This window comes from Vombatus ursinus, unplaced genomic scaffold, assembly GCF_900497805.2.
Source record: "Vombatus ursinus unplaced genomic scaffold, bare-nosed wombat genome assembly UNPS02014802.1, whole genome shotgun sequence".
Taxonomy (NCBI): Eukaryota; Metazoa; Chordata; class Mammalia; order Diprotodontia; family Vombatidae; genus Vombatus; species Vombatus ursinus.
The window spans coordinates 30,124,966-30,136,895 of record NW_020954580.1 but is presented as its reverse complement, the minus strand read 5'-3'; the positions used below and the strand labels follow the sequence as shown (position 1 = coordinate 30,136,895).

General features: G+C 39.9%; 2 pseudogenes; one reads left to right on the top strand and one right to left on the bottom strand.

The window, feature by feature from the left end:
• Positions 1-6,330: 6,330 nt before the first annotated feature.
• LOC114051252 lies at positions 6,331-6,729 on the top strand (annotated as a pseudogene).
• A 2,804-nt stretch (positions 6,730-9,533) lies between these two features.
• LOC114051308 lies at positions 9,534-10,392 on the bottom strand (annotated as a pseudogene).
• Positions 10,393-11,930: the final 1,538 nt, after the last annotated feature.

Below are 11,930 nucleotides of genomic sequence, written 5' to 3'. Positions count from 1 at the left end.
AACTTAATCAGGTTACAGGAGTTGGGGCTAGGGGAACCTCTTCCCCAGTATTTAAAGTATTAAAATAAGGTTAATGAATTGTAAGGGGGCTCTTAGAGAGCTGTAAGGAGTAAGTATAACAGAAAGACCATTGGTTCTGGAGTCAGGGAACCTGGATTCAAAACCTACCTTTAATATTTCCCACCTCTATGACCTTGGAAAAAATCACTTAACCTCCCTGGGCCTTAAGTTTCCATCTGTAAAAGGAGGACTTTGGGTTGGGTAGCCTCTGAGTTTCCTTCTACTTCCAGTTCTACGATCCTAGTATCAATAAATCTATTCTTTTAGCCATACAGATGATAGTCCGAATGACTTTCCTCAATTATATGACACTTTTTCTTCCAGTCCCTTGTACTCAAAAGCACCTAAGAGGGAAAAAAATTCCAAGTCAGTTTACCAGAACAGCCACTACACATACAATCTCTCTATTCCCAAATTGCCAATAAAAGAAACAGAATACCAAGCACCTAAATACTAAACTTAAATAAGAAGACTTTCTAAAAGCAATTAGTTCTGCCTTAATTTCAAGGTAAAAATGCTTATATATGAGCATTCTACATTATATATAATATACATGTATATATAATACACATACAGAGAGAGAGAGACAGAGAGACACACACTGTCTCTGTATCTACTCTTTGACGCACGCGGTGTCTTCTACTAGTTGGGTAGCGCTGATATAAGAAGTCGTGGGCAACGGAGGTGAGGAGGAGGGATAAATCCCTTCCCCCACCCCCTTTAGTAAGGGGACAGGGGGAACATTTCGCAGAGCTCTTTCTTGCCTTAAATGTCTTGACTATCTCCAGAGCTAGAAAACTTAGTTTTTCAAAGCCATTAGGATATGGCCAATTTTCAGTTAGCCAATGACAAGCTGCCCTTCCAATTCTATTTGGAAATTTCTTCACATTTTGCAAAGGAATAATTGTACAGGTATAAATTTTTGAACTTCATTTAAAACAGTAACACTCTATATCTTTATTATTTATCCTTTACTTTCTCTAGTTATATCAACTGGACTAGGGTTCCCTCATTCCCATTATACTAGTCTAAACCCTTTATTTGACAGATGTGGAAACGGAGGTATAGGGTCCCATGGGTACTAAAGGGGAAAGCTGGAATTTGAACCCAGATCCGCTCCAAATCTAGTATTCTTTCCATTCTACTACAGCTTCCCTAGGCCATACAAAGACTAAGTCGCAGACTTGGAATTTTAAGTCAGGTCCTCAGACAGCTGTTGTTTTTCAGTCATGTCTGACTCTTCATGACCCAATCTGGGTTTTTCTTGGCAAAAATACTGGAGGGGTTTGCCATTTCCTTCTCCAGCTCTTTTATAGATGAGAAAACTGAGGCAAACAGTGTTAAGTGACTTGCCCAAGGCCACACAAGCTAGTAAATGTCTGAGGCCAGATTTGAACTTAGGAACATAAGTCTTTTGACTCCAGGTGCAGCATTCCATCCACCTAGCTGCCCCCTCAAGCAGTATTCATTTCCAAGTAGTCATATGTGGTATGTCAACACCATAGAGTAAAAGGAGTGCTGTTTAGAGTAGACATCGTAATTTTAAAGGAGTAGAACCCTACTCCCTCCCAATCATGATATGGCTCCCTGAGGTACTGCCTTGTGGTTTTGCACATATATACATATATATATATATATTTGGCATATATATATTTATTTATTTATATATTTGTTTGTTGGGTTTTTTTGGTGGGTGAAGGGGGAATTTCTCCACTAATCAGGAGTCATTTTTTCCTTCCCTATTTAGCCTAGTGCCAAGGTCAGGACGGTGCTATTTCATGAGTTCAGAAAGTGATAATTAATAGTAGCAAATGTTAAAAATGCAATTTATTTAAGAATTAGGTCTCAAAACCATTATGCATTCTATTTTTTAAAGTCTCACAGTCTTCCTGTCATTTTTCATCCTGAAAATAATTCTCTTCACAGTTATAGTTCAGAGGAACCCTTCAGGTTTGTAAATAATTGCTTTTATGAACAACAGCTTACGCAAGATGGGTGGTAAGGCAAGAAATATATTCTCTTTACTGTTTCATACATAATGGCAAGTGGAGAAGATAGACTGATAAAATTCATCACAGAGTCTGGCTAATTTAATTTTCTGCACTACTTTGTAAGACCTGTTTATAGCATAAAAATGAGCAGTTTAGATGTGTTCCAATTTATTCATTAGTAAATGAATTAATATGATTGTCTCCCTCTGGCTTGCATCTGTTTTCTCTGGTTTTATTCCTAGATCTAGGCCGAGAGTCTGATTCTCAGTGCAAGGCTTAGTCCTGAAAAAAAAACAAAAACAAAAACACAAGCCAAAACAATCATTTATGCTCTTCATTTAACCTGTGCTCATGAAGCAGCTGCCTGGGTAACAAGTGAAACAAGGAGATGGTAGAAAGTGGTTCCTTTTTATCTTCCAGTCTTCTTATACCCTACTCCCTACATCATGAGCCAATGACACTGACCTCCAGGCATTTTCACGAACAAGACACTCCATCTCTCACTTCTAGGCATTTTTCTCTGGTTGAGAAGGAAGCCACAGGCTTCACTGGACTGCCAAAGGGTTTCGCAACACCAAAAAGGTTAATATCCCATAGCCTGGATGGCCTTGAGAGTAACTTCTTGTTTTAAAGTTGTTTCTACAACACTGCAGCTATTGTGTCTGATGTTCTGGTGCTTTCTTCTCTCTGTGTCAGTTCATGCAAGCTCTCCCGTGTTTCTCTGAATTCCACCACTCTCCACCTCATCCCCCCCCCCCCCCCCCCCCCCCCCCCCCCCCCCCCCCCCCCCCCCCCGCTTCCTCACAGTTACTTTCTTTTCTGTCGCCCTTCGGCTTCCTTTTGTAAAACATTCCCCATTAGATTGTAAGTTCTCTGAGAGTAGGGACCGTCTTTCTTTTCTCACACTTCTACTCCTGACGCTTAGCACAGTGCCTGGAAATATTGGAGCTTCATAAATGTTTACTAACTGACTGACTAGTAGGAAGGGAAGAAAAGAAAGGGACTTAGAGCCCCAAGTTCTGCTGAAAAAACTTGTGGGAAGTCAAGGGGTCACATAGGTGAACTGAACAGAAAAGTTGTCAGAAGAGGGCACGAATGTTGAGGAATTCCCTCCTTACCATCAGTACCAGTATCAGGTAGCTGTCTAGACACCTTCTTTAACACCAGCCTCACATGAGCTACCCCTAGACTGCCCCATGGCCTTGTGGAAAGCATCCTGAATGCAGAGTTGAACCACCTAGGTTCATGGGGCAGCTAGGTGGCACTCAGTTCTGACTTCCTGACTCAGCTTCCTGAGTTCAAAGTTTAGAAAGTGATAAGTAGTAGTAGCAAATGTTAAAAATGCAATTTATTTAAGAATTGTCTCAAAACCATTATACATTTCTATCTTTTAAAGTCTCACAGTTTTCCTGTCATTTTTCATCCTGAAAATAATTCTTTTCACAGTTCTAGTTAAAATCCAACCTCTTAATAACTTCATGACTTCGGGCAAGTCACTTAACCCTGTTTGCCTCAGTTTCCTCATCTATCAAATGAACTGGAGAAGGAAATGCAAAATCATTCTGGTATCTTTGGCAAGAAATCCCCAAATGGGCTAACAAAGAGTTGGACACCACTCAACAACAATGATACCTAAGTTTGTATCCCAGCTGTAAGTGGTAGTCTTACTACTTGGGCGAATTTGGGCAAGTAGAAACCTCTCTGGTCCTCAATTTCCTCATATAAAAAAATAGAATGTAAAATTCTTGAAGGCAAAGACAGTGTTGGTTTTGTATCCACAGCACCTAGAATAGTGTATTTAATAATACACATAATAGGTATTTAAATAAATTCTTGTAGAATTGAATTGGGTAGGCTGGACTAGATAATTTTGAAGGTCCCTCTGAGCTCTATGTATATAAGCATATGTCCAGTTTATTGTGCCCTGCAATAGATAAGCAGACTCCTGATGACAATCCTGCTCTCATGAAGACATCTAGTCAGTCAGTCATCACACATATATTAAATCTTTACTATGTGTCAGGCATTGTGCTAAGTACTGGGGACACAAAGAAAGGCAAAAACATTGTCCCTACCCTCAGAGAGCTCAAATTCTAACAGGAGAGACAACATGCAAACAACCAGTCCCATACAAGATAAATACAATATAAATAGGAGATAATTCCAGATAAAAAGGCACTAACGTTGGGGAGAGGGAAGGAAAGGAGCCTGGGAAAAAAACGTCCACCTCTTGCTGAAAGTGGGATTTGAGCCAAATCTTAAAGAAAGTCAGGGAAACCAGGAGACAGAAGTGAGGGGGAGCACTCCAGATATGGGAGTCAGCCCTTCAAAAATGTCCAGAGTAGAGAGATGGGGAGTCTTATTTAAGGAAGAGCAAGAAGGCTATAACCACTGGATTATAGAGTATATGTATACAGGAGAAAAGGGTAAGACAAGTTGTGAAAGATTTTAAATACCAAAAAGAGGTTTTAAATTTGGTCTTGCAAGTAAGAGAGAGCCACTTGAATTTATTATGTAGGAGGATGTCATAGTCAGATCTGAGCTTTAGGAAAATCACTTTGGCAGTCAAGTGGAAGATAGATTGTAGTGTGGTAAGACTTAAGAGGCATGGGACCAACCAGCAGGCTATTGCAGTAGTCCAAAAAGTTAGTAACCGCATTTCTATCCATTGTCACTGTTAATCCACACACAATTTGGTGCCCTGGAAAGCAATTCAGCTGCTGGGGCATAAGCCAGACCTGGGGGTGGAAAGTATGCCAGAAAATAAACAACACTGAAAGAAATAGCTATGGATTATTTGTACCTCTGCTACAGTCGAGGCAGAGCTTCTGCTTTGATCTTTCTAGTGAATAAAGTAGTTTTCTTCAAGCTGCTAATGAAAATGGGAAGAGAGGTGATGAAAAGGTGGGTGAGAGGGCATACATGGAAAACAAACATCTCCTTGAAACTTGCTTAGACTAGCCCTGACCAATGCAAGGACCACTAAAAGAGTTGATGACTTGCCACAAGTATTTCATGAATGCTGAATATGTGCCCAATGTTATGCTAGGTGCTGAACATAAATGACAAATACACACACACATATACACACACACACACACATACCCACTGCCACTCTTCTGGGAAATTACAGGGATATGCTGAGTAATGAGGGTATAGTAGGGTAAAGGGTGAGATAGGAGGGGAAGTTATCCAAAAAATAGGAAGCACTAAAGTCAAATGGGGGTCAGGTAGTCACATACCAAACTTTCTATAGCCTTGACATATAATCTATTAAGTTAAGTTTCAGTTACTGAACAAAGGGACATGCATTTCATCTTCAGCTCTTTCATTAGAAAGCTCCTTTCCAGTGGTTCAGGTGACCTAAAGAATCTGCTCCTCACTCTTAATCAAGCACACAGGCATTCCAACAAAGAACATTGCTCATGCTCTTTAAGCAATATGGAAGAATGAGCTCTGTGAAAGAATTTTCCCAATACATTCAAAAAATATTTCCCCTTGCTCTATATGCCCCTTCACTTTTACTTTTTTTTTGCAAGAAGTAGATCTAATTATTGCAAAGTTTCATCATGACATGGCTGGATACAATAAGGAATGCTTTCTGTAGTTTACAGAGCATTTTATGTATGGGATGTCATAAATCAATCAAAATGAATTTATTAAGCACCTAGTATGTGCTAGGTCTTAGAGCTACAAAGACAATAGTTAAAATAGTTTCTGCCCCTGAAGGAACTTAGAGTCTAGCAGTAGGAGGCAGCATGGATATAGATAATTACACACAAAATAAACAAAAGGTGATTTTTGGGGAAAAGCCACTAGCATTTGGAAGGGATCAGAAAAGGTCCAATGTAGAAGGCAGTGAGTGTGTTGAGCTTTGAAGGAAACTAGAGATTTGAAGGGACAGGTTATATATTCCAGGCAGCATTAACAAATCATAACCTTGTGAGATACGTACTGCAAATATTACCACCCCGATTTTGCAAATGAGGAGACTGAGGCTTAGGGGTTAATTCATTCATCGAACATTCTAAGAATAAGCTATCTTCATTAGTAGCTGTGTGACCCTGAGCAAGTCACTTGACTCTGTTGACTTCAGTTTCCTCATCTATAAAATAAACTAGAGAAGGAAAAGCAAACCACTCCAGTATCTTTGCCAAGAAAACCCTAAATGGAGAGCGAGGAGAGTAGCGAGCGTGGAGGCAGGCGGAGCGTTGCGTTGCAAAATTGCTCCGGGTGTCCAGCTTCCCCTAGAGCTGAGACTCCCCTTCACACCCTCGCCATGGCGGAGAGCTACTGGGACACCCTGACGGTGCTGAGCAAGAAGTGCCCCACCACCGCCCAGGTCAGTCCAAGTAGGCCATCTTAGCAGCTCAGAGGAGAGGAGTAGATGTGGAGACTTCCACGAAATGAGCTTCTGGCCAGAGCAAACAGCACTCCATCACAAAGAACACTGAGATTGAGAGACCGAGGAACTTCACTCTACAAGTGGGCAAAGTGATCCGCAGAGCAAAGGACTAACACAGAAGGAGTTGGCCGCAAAAATCAATGAAAAGCCCCAAGTTATTGCTGACTATGAGTGTGGACGGGCCATTCCTAATAACCAGGTCTTGGGCAAGATTGAAAGCTTCGTGGGAAGGACATTGGAAAGCCACTTGAGTCGGGACCAAAGGGGAATTGAACACAAAGCCTCGAAATCAGTTCATTTACACTGAACTTGGCTGGTGAGTTCTCCTTCACCACCAGAACCAATGTGTTTCTTCACATTGCCAAGCTGAACACAGGGGTATCAGACTTGTTTGGGGGAGGAAACTTCCAAATCTATATCTACTGTAACAAAAACAAAAACAAAACCCTGCAAAATAAATAATGCTCTTGACTTTTCTGAAGATTGAGGAGCCAGAACCAATAATCCTCTTAATTTTGTCTCTCTAGAAGCATTTATCTCTCTTGAAGCAGTTGTGATTTTTTGAGGCATTTGGGGCATATGCAAATTGGATCAATTTAAATTAATGTGTTTTAAGGGGAGGGGTTAGTGTGGAGGGAGTTTCTGTTTGGCATCCAGGGATCTTGCTCCCTGTTTTGCAAAGACTGCAAATGTGTCACCAACTTAAGTGACATCTGTTCTCCCTGGTCTGCATTTTCAAGAGAAACTAACAAAAGTTTGTTACCCTTAAAAAAATAGAAAAGAAAGTCCCAGATGGAGTCACAAAGAGTCAGACACAACTGAAAAATGACTGAACAAGACCAACAGTTCTGCCGTACTCTGCCCTGGTCAGACCACATCATCTGGACTGTTGTGGTTAATTCTGGGCATCACTTTTTAAGAAGGACACTGATAAGGTGGAGAGCATCCCCAGAGGGCAACCAGAATGGGGAAGTTCATACGTAAGGATCTTGGAAAGAACTAGCAATGGCTAACTTAAAAAAAGAGGAAGATCTGGGTTGAAATCCCACCTCAGATACTTTCTAGCTGTGCCATTTAATTTCTTTTTGTTTCAATTTGCTTGTGTTTTAAATAAAGCGATTGGATTCAGTGGTATCTAGGGTCTCTTCTAGCTCTAAATGTAATATCTGAGACTTGTGGAATGGAGGTGGGGGCATCAAAGCTGTCTTCAAGTATTTAAAGTGTCTTCAACCATCTACCAAGATAAGATTGACATGGGAAGAATTTATGAGCAAACAAGAGGTAGAGAGCATTATAAAAATGCAAAGTGCGCCCTTTGCTCTTGCCAAGAAAAGCTAAGGCAAACTTAGGCTGCAATATTAGAGGTATCATGTCCAAAGGGAGGGAGGATATATATTTTATATATATATATATATATATATATATATATGTATGTATGTATGTATGTATGTATGTATTCTGCTCTTGATCGACAACACAGTGTCTTACTTACTTCTGAACATCACCTTCTAAGGACACTGACAAAACATAGCACAACTAGAAGAGGGGAAGCAGAATGGTGATCATGCAAAGATCAGATGAAAGAACTAGGAATGTTTAGCTTGGGGGAGAGAAGAACTTGTAGCAGAGCTTGAGACTGAGGTGGAGAGGGGAGAACGATAGGACACAAGGATGCATTGCCATTTTAAAATATTTGGAGGCCTGTCATGTGGCAGAAGAGGGCTGTCTTGTGAGACTTGTTTTCCTTGGTCACCCTAAAAGACAGCAGCGATATTTGAAGAGAGGTTTTATAAAGGAGCATATTTCCTTCCACTGAGTTAGAATTGTCCAAAAGCTGATTGAACTGCTTCAGGAGCTAGTGAGTGTCTAATCACTGGAGTTCTTCAAGCAAATGATGAATGACTACTTTGGGGGGGGGTTGATGTAATGGGGGATTCCTGCTTTTTTATTGTTGTAACTCAATAGAAAGGAAAGGGACCACATTAAGAACTGGGAATTAAGTACTTCCTCATAAAAAACCTAGGTTCACATCCAAATGGTACAAAGTAGACACCTAAAGTATTTTTGCAGAAGAGCTAAACTAATCAAGGCTAGAACAGTTTTTGAGGATTTGACTGAAAAAGAAACCATCCCCTTTTCATATAAGTTAGTGCTCTATCAAGGAATGGATTTCTTTCTAGCCCTGTAGATAGATAGCTCACCAAGTTGACTTAAATAGACCATGAATTCTCAGGAAGTCAAAACTTTATTAATTTACTTAGGACACATTTGCTAAATGCCTGTATGCCTTTGCTTTCTCCTAGCAGCTATCTGTAGATTAAAAAAAAGTGGTTAATGCACTGTTTCAATCCTTAGGAAAACTGTTGTGGTAATCACCACATATTGAGCATAAAGAACACTTTTTCTTTTAAAAAATATTTTATTTTCTCCCAAATACATATTAAAACAATATAAACATTTAAAAAAATTTTTGAGTTCCAAATTCTATCCCTCTCTCTCTCTTACCTCCCCCCTTCTTGAGACAGTAAGCAATCTGATATAGATTATACATGTGCACTCATGTAAAACATTTGCATATTAGTTATTTTGTATAAAAAGACTCAAAAAAGAAAGAGAAAAAAAGGAAGGTAAGAAAGAAGGAAATGAGTGAAAACAGTATGTTTCAATCTGTATTCAGACGATATCAATTCTTTCTCAGGAGGCAGATAGTATGTTTCATGATGAGTCCTTTGGGATTGGGATTCATGATGAGTCTTTGGGATTGGGATCGTTGTATTGCTGAAAATAGCTAAGTATTTCACACTTCTTCATTAAAGAAAAAAAAGCCTGGACATCATTTTTTAAGAAATTATCAAGGAAAACTACCCTCATATCCTAGAACCAGAGTGCAAAATAGAAATTAAAAGAATCCACTAATCAGGTATGTTACCTCTGAAAGGATAACACTTTAAAGCTGTGTCATCCTTAATCTGCAGTTCTAATGTCATTGATGCATAATAATATTTATATTACAGGCATGTAAGATAGAAAGATACAGTAATTTTGGACAGTAATTACCTTGCAAAACTGGTTTAAAATTAAATTATTGTACAATTTGTTGTTATTAATTCTTGAAATTTCAGTCCTAGACCAAACTTGTGGTTGCCAGTGTTGAGATTCTTGCCATCCAAGAATATTGATAAAGTCAGTCTGATAACTGGTTTTAGAGTATGAATGTAACCTCTGAGACTGGAGTTCACTTTAGCAGATAAAGAGGTTATCAGTGTCCATCTGATACTTGGCTGCTGTTCCAAAGCTAGAGTTGCCCTTATTTCCAGTTGTCCAGTTAAGATTGACAGCAGTTTCCAATTCCTTGTTCACTGCCTGATAATTAGAGCCCCAAACATTGTGCCATTATTCATATTGGTGTGAAGCTGGAATTCATCAACCATAGCAATGTTGCTCTGACTCTCTTGACATTTATAGTTTCAAAATCCATTTGGTAGCCCTCCAGGCAGCTCATAGCCAAGTACATGATATCCCATATTGAAGGTGCAGAAATATAAAAACCCATGCCATAACCAAGACTTTTATGCTCCTATGTCTACCCTGACTTCATCTTAGCATTTTTTCCCACTCTGGTAGGTGAAAAGGATCAATCAATAGTCCATTTATGGCTACATTTCAGCTCATCTTCAACAGTAATCTCAGTGCCCAGCATCTTGTCTGTGTTCTGTTTTCATGTGGATGTCAGGGCATATTTGGAATATTGGCATTTTGTTTCCAAATTGCCTACAACTTTGCTGTTCTCGGAGTTTGCTGAACTTGAATTTATAAATCCCAGGCTATTTTCAAATTGTGTTTTCAGATCCGATTTTATAAGCCAAATCCATATTCTTTGGCAAATATATCCATGGCCACTTTTCTAAGGTCAGAAAAAGTAGGTAGCACAACCATTTTCTTCCTTCGCCTGGCAGACATGGTGGAAGCTATAGCAGGCAGAAGACACAGCAACAATGGAGCAGCGACAGTGATAGAAGCAGACCCTACCACCTGTGACTAGAGAGAGGTTCCCCTGAGACTAACCCTAATCCATTTACCAAGAGGAGAGGGATTAGAACCTCGAAACCCCAAACTTTTGACATTGTGTATGAAAACAGTGGCAGGGTGCCAGGGTCCCATGACCTTTATCACAGGCATGACTTAAGCCAGAAGGAATAGTTCAGAAAGTGTCCTCGGACACAGCTGTTGCTGTGCACAGATTCATCACTGCCAAATCTCTTCAGTGTTTTTTGTTTGTGATCAGGCAGTTTAGAAGCATCCAAAGCTTCTCCAAGGACACAGACAACACAAGGGAACATGGCTGTGACGGACTGGGAGAGGAACTCGGGAATGCCAGGCTCCACTACTGCACCCTCTCACTGGAAGATCATCCTGGGCTTTCTTTCTCTCATTCACAGACAATCGGCTTTGTAGTGCTAGTATGACGGGTCAGTCTGTATCACCAACAAAGAAGTTCTGCTTCCACTGATTTTTGCACGCCACCCACACCAAGCCGTAGTGTAGGAAAGAAGTCACTGCTCTGCTTAAAGCAATTGGCAGCAGCTGCTGCCTTCCTACCCTTGCCACTTCATTCTGCATACCTCACACAAGTGTTTCTCCGCCATCAGTGACTTGTTGAAATTTGGCCTGTGTTCTGATCTAAGTCAGGTCTTTGTCTGTCCCTCATATACATTTTCTGCAGTTACTAGAACACATCATACGAATGGCAGATGTGGCCAACGCAGTGGTCCTTGAGTTATCCTTTTGCCCATCATGATTCCAGGCTTTTGTTTCTTCCTTCACTAGTGTTTGTTTGCATGGCTCTGTGGGGTTTCTTGCCATGGGAGTTGGGCCCCAAAAGATTTGTTCAATCTATGTGTTTCTGGAAGAACAGACATTTCTCGATAGTAATTCTGTTGCTCTTTGTCTGTTTATGAATAGCAGGAAGAAACAAGGGAAACAGCCTGTGTGGTTCAGAACACACACACACACACACACACACACGCACACACACACACACACACACACATGAGTTATATCTTTGATGAGCTCCAGTTCCAGAATCTAATAACTTGGTTCATACCTAGAGTGTTGTATGAAGGCATGCTCTTTTTTTAGGAAATATCATAACAAAGAAAAAGATTTCTTCAGACAAGGGTCATGCATGCTGAAAACATGACAAAGTGAGCATAGCTTTCATTCAATTTCATGTTAAATTATAATATGAAAAATGTTGCACATGTATAGCATTTAATAGAATTCTTCTCTGCTGTGTCATAAAGTTTGACTAATTCAGAAAGCCATTTGAAAGAAATATTATTCTGATTCTATCACTTAGAAGGCAGTTTGCTGTCAAAATCAGCATACATTGCCAAACATTACTATTATTTAGAGAACTGTAAAGTATCTTCATTCCCATTGTACATTTGTCTCAGTTTGTTGACTCATATTTA